Below are 10,915 nucleotides of genomic sequence, written 5' to 3'. Positions count from 1 at the left end.
TCTGCATTTCTAGAATCACCACAAGTGAGACATTGAACAAGCACTTTTCGAAATTTTTTATGAATCTATACACGGGCACGCATATCGAGAACCGAGAGACGGATTTACAACACAAAATACCGAGCAATTGATTTTGCACAAAATATCCTTAGAAATCTGATATTTATATAAACACAATCATTTACGATCTACAAAAATCTTTGCAAAATCAGATTTTTTTAATGAGTTTATTTTTAACTAGATGGGAATCATGCACGCCCGTTGGCGCTGAGTCATATTTTTTTTTTGTTCTTTCAGGTTGTATATGTACTGCAACATACCATTATATTGATGAAGATATATTTAACATACAGGAGATTTTTGGATAGGTCTTATATAGAAATTTAGGAATGGAAGTCAACATCATGTTTCAATTTTAAAGAAGAAGATATACTTTATGCAGTAATAACTACATTTGTCCCAAATCCTTTTAGTCTCAAATTCGCCAACTATATCTAAATAAATTAAAAAAAACCGCGTTATTTAAAAAAGAATTTAATGTTGGATTGAATTATGAAATTATAAAAGATACATTCACTAGATTTTGTGCTTCTCGTCACTGATCCATAGAATTGCTTGAAGAAAGAATTTTGATCATTAATTAATTAGCATAACATAATTAATAAAGATTTGAAGAACAAATTAAATTGGGGGAAAAGATAATTAATTAATGGTGAAGCTGAAACAATATGATAATACCTTACCAGCCAACCTAAAAGAGCTGAACGTTTGCCAAAACCCACGAACCGGTTCCTGATGAAATCATGATTTCTAACATCTGTTATTGTCGGTTCTTGAACTGCATGAAATTCTTCAGATTTGATATCCATAAAATGAAATGGAAGTATAAAAATTAGAGAGATCATGAAATCGATAGTAGCTATATTGTGATCGATATAACTTTAATCACCTTGTGTAGTGTTGAGAGTTTCTTCTCTGATAGATGTTTCCCACTACTTCCATTGGCGTATCTATATATTAATACGTTATTAAAAAAATACACTAATCAATCAAGTGAAAGAAAATAGTTTCCAGGAGATCATAAAATTTACTAACCTTAAACCTTCCAAATACAACAGTGAGAACAGAAAATGCCACATGTACAACTGCTACTATGAAAATAAAGATGTGTAGATGATGCAGGACCTTGCCTGACAACAATGGCACCTTATTCTGTACTTGGAGAATGAATAGTGTGAATATTTGTACTATTTATTGGATAAATCAAGTTTTTCATTGTTGTACAAAAGCTAGATTGATTTGATTACCCTCTCAGCATAGTAACGTACTGAAGTTTCTTTATCTCCGATCAATTGGCGAATAATAGATGAATTTCTTTACTTGGGATCAATCATCTTTTCTTTTACTTTCAACGGGCAAGGAAGAAAGTGTTCCATGGTCGTCTTGTTCACACACATGTTAACAATCATATCTTGACAAACAGAAAATTCACAATAGTAGTGAAATAAACCTTAACAGCATCAACTCTGCACCAAAAAACAATAAAACTAATCAACAACTGGTGCACCAAAAAATACTAATAATGAAAAAGTTAAAAAGTTACCAACCTGATCGCCATCTGTACAAGATCTAATTAGATTAATATGAGGTTTCTGACGTCCCGTCTTCACCCTCGTTTAAAACCATTGCCGTTTTCATCCATTTTCTTGTAGTTTTTGTGACTACAAAATATTAAATCAAATAATAATAAATTAATGTCAAAAACCGGTAACCAAAGGTTAAGGTTAAGAAAGCATACCATTCTCTGTCTGGTCTCAAGACGGAGCTTTACTGAATTTGGCATGTCATATTCACCGTTCTCAAGGTGTCGTTCGTCTGGCCTAAGTATATGTTCATATTGATGGGAAAAACGCAGCCACAACGGTAAATAACAATGCGGAATAATACTTCGTTTGACTAAACTATTCCCGTCTTGAATGAACCTTTTAGGATGCAAACAAATAGGATAATTTCACTTGCAACAAATCAGCCCCAATGCAAGTTATATGATCAATATAATCAACTAAAAACAGTAAGTAATCAATCAATACGAGACACCGGAATTTTAGCGTGGATACCTCTCAAGAAAAGAGAGTAAAACCACGGGACTACTAGAGCCGCTTCAAATCCACTATCACCAATATTTGAGCAATACAAAATCTTCTCTAGATGTACTAGAGGCATACAATAATCATCATATACTTGGAACTAAATCACATCAAGCATATCGAATCAAATAACAAGGAGAAAAGAAGAAGATCACCAAAAACGTTCATGATTTCCAGCAGCAAACAGAAGCGACTATTCCCGAGTCTCTGGAGCTGATCTCGATAATTCAGCCGTTGGATCTGAAGGCCTCGATGTTGGGAAGATTCTGTCCAAAAATGAAAGAAAACGAACCGTTGGATCTCCGGGAAACGAAGGAACACTGATGGTGTATCCAGAAAAACGGATATTGAAGAAACCCTTGATTTCTCTCTTTTGCTCTCTCTATTGCTCTTGGTGGCTGAGAATTTTTGTGTATTTTTGGAAATTAGGGCATGTAACACATATATATACATGTGCCAAATAAGTGGACTTTCCTCATGGGCTAAAAAACTCAATAGAAAACCCAACAAATCTCCCCTTTTTTGGCCTATGAGGAAGAGTTCGCCATCCCGGCGATCGAGCAACATATCTTCAACTTCTCCCTTGCTAAAGCTTTAGTCAACATATCGGAACCATTATCACAAGTATGAAATTTTTCAAGTTCAAACAATTTGTCTTCAAGAGCATCTCTAATCCAATGATACCTCACATCGATATGCTTTGTTCTTTTGTGAAACATAGAATTCTTAGCAAGGTGAATGGCACTTTGATTATCACAAAGAACCACGTAGCGTTTTTGTATAAATCCAAGCTCTTGCATAAATCTTTTTAGCCACAATAACTCTTTGCATGCTTCTGTTCCTGCCATATACTCAGCCTCAGTTGTGGACAAGGCAACACACTTTTGCAGTCTTGACTGCCATGACACAGCTCCCCCTGAAAAAGTCATCAAATATCCAGAAGTGGATTTCATGTTGTCCTTATTTCCTGCCATATCAGAATCTATATAACCAACAAGCATAGGTGCTCCATTTCCAAATGTTATACCCAATTTGGAAGTACCACGTAGATATCTGAAAATCCACTTAACTGCTTCCCAATGCTTCTTTCCCGGATTTGACAGAAACCGACTAACAACACCAACTACATGGGAAATATCTGGCCTTGTACACACCATTGCATACATCAAACTTCCAACGGCTGATGCATATGGAACTCTATCCATCTCTTCAATCTCTTTCTTAGTAGAAGGGCAATCTCTATCAGTCAGCTTAAAGTTGGTAGTTAGAGGCGAACTAACCACTTTAGCTTTATCCATGTTGAATCTGCAAAGCACCTTCTCAATGTATTGCTCTTGTGACATATGCAACTTCTTTGAAGCTCTATCTCTAGTAATCCGAATGCCAAGAATCTGTTTTTCGGGCCCCAAGTCTTTCATAGCAAAAGACTTGCTCAATTGTTTCTTCAGCTGAACAATTCTCTCTGCATTCTTGCCAACAATCAACATATCATCAACATAAAGCAACAAAATGATGAAATCATCATCACCAAACCTCTGGAAGAAAACACAGTGACCTGAAGTAGTCTTGCGGTAGCCTTGCTCACCCATGACTGACTCAAATTTCTTGTACCACTGTCTTGGCGCTTGCTTCAACCCATAAAGACTTTTCTGAAGCCTACACACATAGTCTTCTTTGCCTTTAACCTGAAAACCTTCAGGTTGCTCCATATAAATTTCCTTGTCCAAGTCACCGTGAAGGAAAGATGTCTTGACATCCATTTGCTCAACCTCAAGATCAAGGCTAGCAGCCAAGCCAAGAATCACCCGAATGGAACCCATCTTCACGACCGGAGAGAAAATCTCATCAAAATCAATACCCTTTCTTTGACTGAACCCTTTGACCACCAATCTAGCCTTGTACCTAGGCCATGAGGTATGTTCTTCAGTCTTCACTTTGTAGACCCACTTGTTCTTCAAAGCTCTCTTGCCTTTAGGCAACTTCACCAACTCAAAGGTATTGTTTTCATGCAAGGAATTCATCTCATCTTGCATAGCTTCAACCCACTCTCTTTTATGCTCATCTTCCATAGCTTCTGCATAACAATCAGGTTCTCCCCCATCAGTGACTACAACATACTCATCGGCAGAATAACGGGTGGAAGGATGACGATCTCTCGTAGACTGCCTAAGTGGGACAAATGGTGGTATATCAGGTATTGGCAACTCTGGATGAAGATCCTCATCCAACTCTGATTGCTCTGGAACATCATTGTCATTAGTACCATGTTGTTCATCATTCTAAACATCTTCATTAATTGGCTCAAAATGTTGAGGGGGAACCGGATCCAAATCAACACGATCATCAGTAGATTGAGGAACTATCTTTGTCTTCTCAATATCTTTTATACTCTAATCTTCAACAAATACAACATCACGACTCCTTACGAGTTTCTTCAGAACTGGATCATATAACCTATAACCGAATTCATCTTGTCCATAACCAAGGAATATACATGGCTTGGTCTTCACATCAAGCTTTGATCTTTCATCTTTAGGAATATGCACAAAAGCCTTGCATCCAAAGACTCGTAAATGACGATACGAAACATCTTTGTGACTCCAAACCCTGTCAGGAACATCAAAAGACAAAGGAACACAAGGAGTAAGATTAATAACATGTATCGCCGTATTCAAAGCTTCTCCCCAAAAAGAATCAGGCAATCCTGCATGTGAAAGCAAACATCTAACTCTTTCACCCAATGTTCTATTCATCTGTTCTGCTAAACCATTCAACTGTGGTGTCTTTTGAGGAGTCTTTTGGTGACGAATACCATGCTCTCTACAATAAGCATCAAAAGGGCCAATGTATTCACCGCCATTATCTGTCCGAACACACTTCAATTTCTTCCCAGTTTGTCTCTCAACCAAGGCATGAAACTGCTTAAACACATCCAATACTTGATCTTTAGTCTTCAAAGTATAAACCCATACCTTCCTTGAATAGTCGTCAATGAATGTGACAAAATACAAACAGCCCCCAAGTGTTCTAGTCTTCATGGGACCACATACATCGGAATGTACCAGATCAAGTATATTCTCCTTTCGGGAAGGAGGATGGCTCTTAAAGGAAACTTTATTTTTCTTACCTGCTAGGCAATGAGAACACCTCTTCAAATTCACATCATGCACACCGGTCAACACATTTTTCTTCAACAATAAAGACATCCCCTTTTCACTCATGTGACCAAGTCTCTTATGCCACAAATCGGTCATGTCACAATGTATCGATGCATGGATCGATTCTTTAGAGATCTTCGGATGTGTCATGTATAACTTTGAGCTTCTTTCACCTCTTGCCACGATCAAAGAACCACAAGTGAGTTTCCAAATGTCACCACCAAAGGTACTATGGTAACCGTCATCATCAAGTAAACCAGCAGAGATCAAACTAAGTCTAATATCTGGAACATGTTTTACATTGTGTAAAACCAACTCCATCCCAGTCTCAAACTTCAAACATATATCTCTGACACCAACAATCTTTGATAACCCATTATTACCCATCTTAACATTCCCCAAATCACCAGGAGTGTAAGATGTGTAAAAATCCCTTTGTGATGTCACATGACAAGTAGCACCACTGTCAACAACCCAACTCGAATCATCATGTGCAAGATTGACCATATCATAATCACAACAGATAAAGAACTCTTCGGTAGCAGTGTTAACTTCAGCAGTATCATTACCACCATCATCTTTCTTGTGGTTGTTCTTTTGATTGTTGTAATTTGCCTTCTTGTTCTCCCTTTTCAATTGTCTGCAGAATCATATTGTGTGCCCTTTTCTACCACAATGATTGCACTCATATTCAGCAAACTTTCCTTTAGATTTACTGCGATGCTTCCCTTTGTTATTCGGACCTCTACTTTGACTTCTCCCCCTGCTTTCTGTGACCAAAACATCTGAATGTGAAGAGGAACCTTGTGACTTTCTTCTCATCTCTTCATTTAAAACACCGCCTTTAGCCAATTCCATGGTGATAATACCATCTGGTGCAGAGTTGGACAAGGATGTCCTAAAAATTTCCCAAGAATCCGGTAAAGTGCCAAGGAGCCATAAACCTTGTAACTCATCTTCAAACTTGATACCCATTCCTGCAAGCTGATTAATAATTCCCTGGAAAGAATTCAAATGATCACTAATAGGATTTCCATCATGGTACTTCAAGCCAATCAACTGCTTAATCAAGAACAATTTATTGTTCCCGGTCTTCCGAGCATACAACTGCTCAAGCTTGTTCCACAAAGTACGAGCATGAGTCTCCACGCTAATATGGTTCAAAACATTATCATCAACCCATTGCCGAATATACCCAAAAACCTTTCTATGCAAAATATTTCACTCTGCATCCGTTTTATCTTCAGATTTTTGAGTATTAAACACAGGCATATAATAATCCTTCATATAAAGAAGGTCTTCCATCTTGCCTCTCCAAACTTGATAATTAGAACCATTCAAGTTCACAATCCTATTTGTATTTGCTTCCATTGTTCAAACAAGTAAGCTAATAACAAGAACCAGGCTCTGATACCAATCTGATGGGAAAAACGCAGCCACAACGGTAAATAACAATGCGGAATAATACTTCGTTTGACTAAACTATTCTCGTCTTGAATGAACCTTTTAGGATGCAAACAAATAGGATAATTTCACTTGCAACAAATCAGCCCCAATACAAGTTATATGATCAATATAATCAACTAAAAACAGTAAGTAATCAATCAATACGAGACACCGGAATTTTAGCGTGGAAACCTCTCAAGAAAAGAGAGTAAAACCACGGGACTACTAGAGCCGCTTCAAATCCACTATCACCAATATTTGAGCAATACAAAATCTTCTCTAGATGTACTAGAGGCATACAATAATCATCATATACTTGGAACTAAATCACATCAAGCATATGGAATCAAATAACAAGGAGAAAAGAAGATCACCAAAAACGTTCCTGATTTCCAGCAGCAAACAGAAGCGACGATTCCCGAGTCTCTGGAGCTGATCTCGATAATTCAACCGTTGGATCTGAAGGCCTCGATGTTGGGAAGATGCTGTCCAAAAATGAAAGAAAGCGGACCGTTGGATCTCCGGGAAATGAACCAACACTGAAGGTGTGTCCAGAAAAACGGAAATTGAAGAAACCCTTGATTTCTCTCTTTTGCTATCTCTATTGCTCTTGGTGGCTGAGAATTTTTGTGTATTTTTGGAAATTAGGGCATATAACACATATATATACATGGGCCAAATAAGTGGGCTTTCCTCATGGGCTAAAAAACTCAATAGAAAACCCAACACATATCAAGATTTATTTATAATCAACAAAAAAATATGAATATCAATCATTTGTCTTTACGTTCCTTATACTTCTAGCTTTCTTTTGTTATAAAGTAAGCATCTTTATGTGTTATTCTTGTTTGCATAAAGAGCGGAAGTCATGATCTTCTTATTGAGCTACAGTTAAAAATTTACAGTTTCTCATTTCATATGGTACATTGCTATTTGACGCGTTTTGCTAAAATGAGATTTATAAAAGAGTAGTTTCGTCATTGCTCATCAACATCTCCAAAAAGATAAAGATCTTTTATATGTTGAAAAGTGAGATTAATATTTTCAACACTAATCCCGACATTGATGGTTTAAACAAAACATTAGATTGGTAACCCATATGCATAATCTACAAGCACATACACACAAAAAAAACATTCAGCTAATTATAACGACAACTGTAACTTACCATAGCCAAATCTTTGAGCGGGTAATTGCAATTGTGGATAATACCAGATTAGATGGTTTTGGTTGCCTAAAAAAAGCCCAAGATGGTAACTGACATCATCGCAGGTTGAAAAGAACACCAAAATCTGAAAATCACAAAAGGATTGTTTTCTATAAATAGGGGTAAAATGGGCATTGACTTTCTTAAACTGTAAACATGAAAACTATATGTAGTTACGATAAAAAGATGAAAACTACATTCGGTCAACGTTTATAGAAGTAGGGGTAAAATGGCCATTAATTGATTAATTTTTTTTTGTTTAACATTAAGGTTGATGTTTAAATGCAATTGACTTTCTTAAATTGTAATTAATTTTTGATTTAGTTAAAAAGGCACAGAAAGAACCGAACCTGTCGTAGAAAGAGTTCGGCAAGGACAGAACCGACTGAACAGACATCAATTGTGGCTGTGTATTCAGTTGCCCCGAATACAAGTTCAGGTGCACAGTAATATTATGAACATATATACAATATATACAAAGATAAGTTGCATATAAATGACAAATGTGAAATTTTTCTATCTCTTTCTTGTGTTAAAATAAAAGATATTAGTCTAGGAAGCCTTATAACGAATATTAGAAATAAATGGGGAAAATGCATACCTAAAACTACAGATTCAACCGACGGTTGTTGCTCCACCAACGATTGTTGCTCCAACTACAGAAAATAACAATGTACGTTCATTAAAATATATAGCATCCTACTTCCACTGCTAAAATTGGTTAGCTATTTCAAAGTATAATGAGAACAAATTACCTATTTTACCCTTTTGCAGACTTTTTTTTCGTCTGATTGCATTTCATTTCTAAGTCAATTAAGACGTTTGTTTAAATAATTATCATAATTTTTTTGTTTAATCCTTACACTCCGTGTGCTTCCTTTTGTTTCTTGCTTGCTTTAATTCGCTTATGTGTAAGACAACATAACCAAAAAGTTAGATGAAATGATGAAAAAAGATTATACTTTTGTCTCGTACAATCCACCTAAAAAAATGTAAGATTTCAACAAAAATAAACAACACCATTATAAATAAAAAATTACCCTTCTTTTGCTCTACCAATACCCATATCACTTGGACTTGGATGTTTGTCTGCTTGGAATATCTACAATGCCCTGTGTAGTGTTGACTCCACTGTAAGGAATTTGTTTCTGCATTCCAAATGCAAAAATTATATAGGCAGAACCATGAGATTTTACTATGAAGAAATGAAAAGTTATTCACAAAGTCAATATTAACCTTGTAGTCTTGTACAATCCCATTGGAAAATCACAAAATGAAAGTCAAACGAAATTTAACGCAACACATAAAATCCAATCTGCAAGAAAATATTTCAAAGATGGAAGTTTAAGTTAGAAACTGATTAGTTGGGTAGTGAATCAAGCCCTAAAATAAGCAGATGCAACAGATATCATTAACAAAATTAAACAAAATAAACAATCAAAATTCAATGAAACCTAAAACCGTGTCTTTCAATTCACTAAACCAACCTAATATTGAAACAAAACTCTTCCTCGTCCCTTTCAATTCTTTGAAACCTGTAAAAGAAACAAATACAAAAAGAGTTTTATACCAGATATATTAAATTCAAAAAAAGCAGAACACAATCTGTTGAAAGGGGGAGTGTTAGGGTTCAAGCAATTCACTAAGGGCGCTGATGATGAGAACGTTTAAATAAGAAACAAAAAGAAAAAAAAAGGATGGAGTAGAAGGCAGACGATTCCTCTAATCTGGGCAATGTTTGTCGACAATCGGAAGACGAGAAACGGTCTGATGGTCGTGGTGACTGTTTCGGCGAGTAAGAAGCAGAGAAGTCACAACACTGAGTTCGGTGTTCTCCGGTAGGCAGAAAAGATGAAAATTCGGAGGCGGTGTCGTCTACGGTTCAAGTGGTTTGATGTTGGACGACGACGGCCGATAGGAGACGCGGTGAACTGAACGGCGGTGGCGATTGTGTTCGATTGAAGGGGCTGCTCCAAGCGTTAATCGAATGGAGACAACGAACACTGTCGTTGGTTCTAGGCGTTCGTTACAGACCACGAGACCACTTCAGCTAGTCCAACCTTGGGAAGCCCAGTGGGGAAACATCGGCCCAAGAGAACCACCAAAAGACCAACCCGTTTTCTGGATTGAACAAGTAGAAGGAGTCAAAGCATATTACATGGTTTTAGGAGGAAGACTAGTTCTTTCTTTCTGAGTCAATAAGGGAGCTAGTGCTCCACCCAAGCATTCACGTTTTTCTGTTTTGCATGCATGTCCTATTTACTAGCTTAGTGGTAGTTAGTTTTCCTTTAAATTGTAACGTTAGAAGTTGGAATTAAACACAGAAAATTGCCCCAAAGTTGTCTCCCTTCTCAACCTCAGTTCTTGGAGCCTAACCCTCTCAAGGGGTCCTATCATTTGGTGCTTTCATTGAAGTTGTCGGGTTTGCCATTGGTGAAGTCTTTGTAGGAACACTCTCTTGTACGCCACGTACTGTCTCCGTGGTTAGAGTTTGTAGCACCCGATCCAGAACCACCAGCTCCGTTTGTCCCTATCTGCGATATTGTGGCCGCTACGGCTGCTGTTACTGCAGCCTGGAACATCGCAGGATCAAACTGTGGAGGCAGCGGCGGAGGAGGTGTTGCTGTGTTGCCGGAAGGTCTTGGTCTTCTCCTTGGCGGCATGGTTCTTTCATAAGTCGTAAACCAATGTACTTTTAGTAAAAGTATATTTATAGGAAGAGAAATCTTTTATACATAAAGTATATTATTACGTTGTTTTCCGGTATGTTTATGATACATACGATTTTATACTTTTAATTGACCCAATACATTGGGTTATGAGGTAAAATGAAAGTATAAAATATTTTATTTAAGTTTCCTTGTTTCCAAGTATATGACTGTTTGTAAAAGTTTTACATATACTAATTTAGTCGGGACATAATTAATATATTATATTTTAAAATGATCTTTATCGGT

General features: G+C 36.8%; 2 long non-coding RNA genes across 2 annotated transcripts; both read right to left on the bottom strand.

Moving 5' to 3' along the window:
- Window positions 1-1,614: 1,614 nt before the first annotated feature.
- On the bottom strand, window positions 1,615-8,040 carry LOC145107730 (uncharacterized). The gene is made up of 3 exons (XR_013707939.1): window positions 7,920-8,040; window positions 1,799-1,880; window positions 1,615-1,721 (listed from the first exon to the last, which is right to left on the bottom strand). It is a non-coding gene; the product is annotated as an uncharacterized LOC145107730 (long non-coding RNA).
- Window positions 8,041-8,332: 292 nt separating this feature from the next.
- LOC145109847 (uncharacterized) lies at window positions 8,333-9,349 on the bottom strand. The gene is made up of 3 exons (XR_013709262.1): window positions 9,195-9,349; window positions 8,999-9,106; window positions 8,333-8,614 (listed from the first exon to the last, which is right to left on the bottom strand). It is a non-coding gene; the product is annotated as an uncharacterized LOC145109847 (long non-coding RNA).
- Between the last annotated feature and the right edge of the window lie 1,566 nt (window positions 9,350-10,915).

Source organism: Lactuca virosa, chromosome 4 (assembly GCF_052849685.1).
Source record: "Lactuca virosa cultivar CGN04683 chromosome 4, Lactuca_virosa_CGN04683_v6, whole genome shotgun sequence".
NCBI classification, from domain to species: Eukaryota; Viridiplantae; Streptophyta; class Magnoliopsida; order Asterales; family Asteraceae; genus Lactuca; species Lactuca virosa.
Note: the sequence above shows the minus strand (reverse complement) of the source record. Positions and strands in the feature narration are given on the sequence as shown.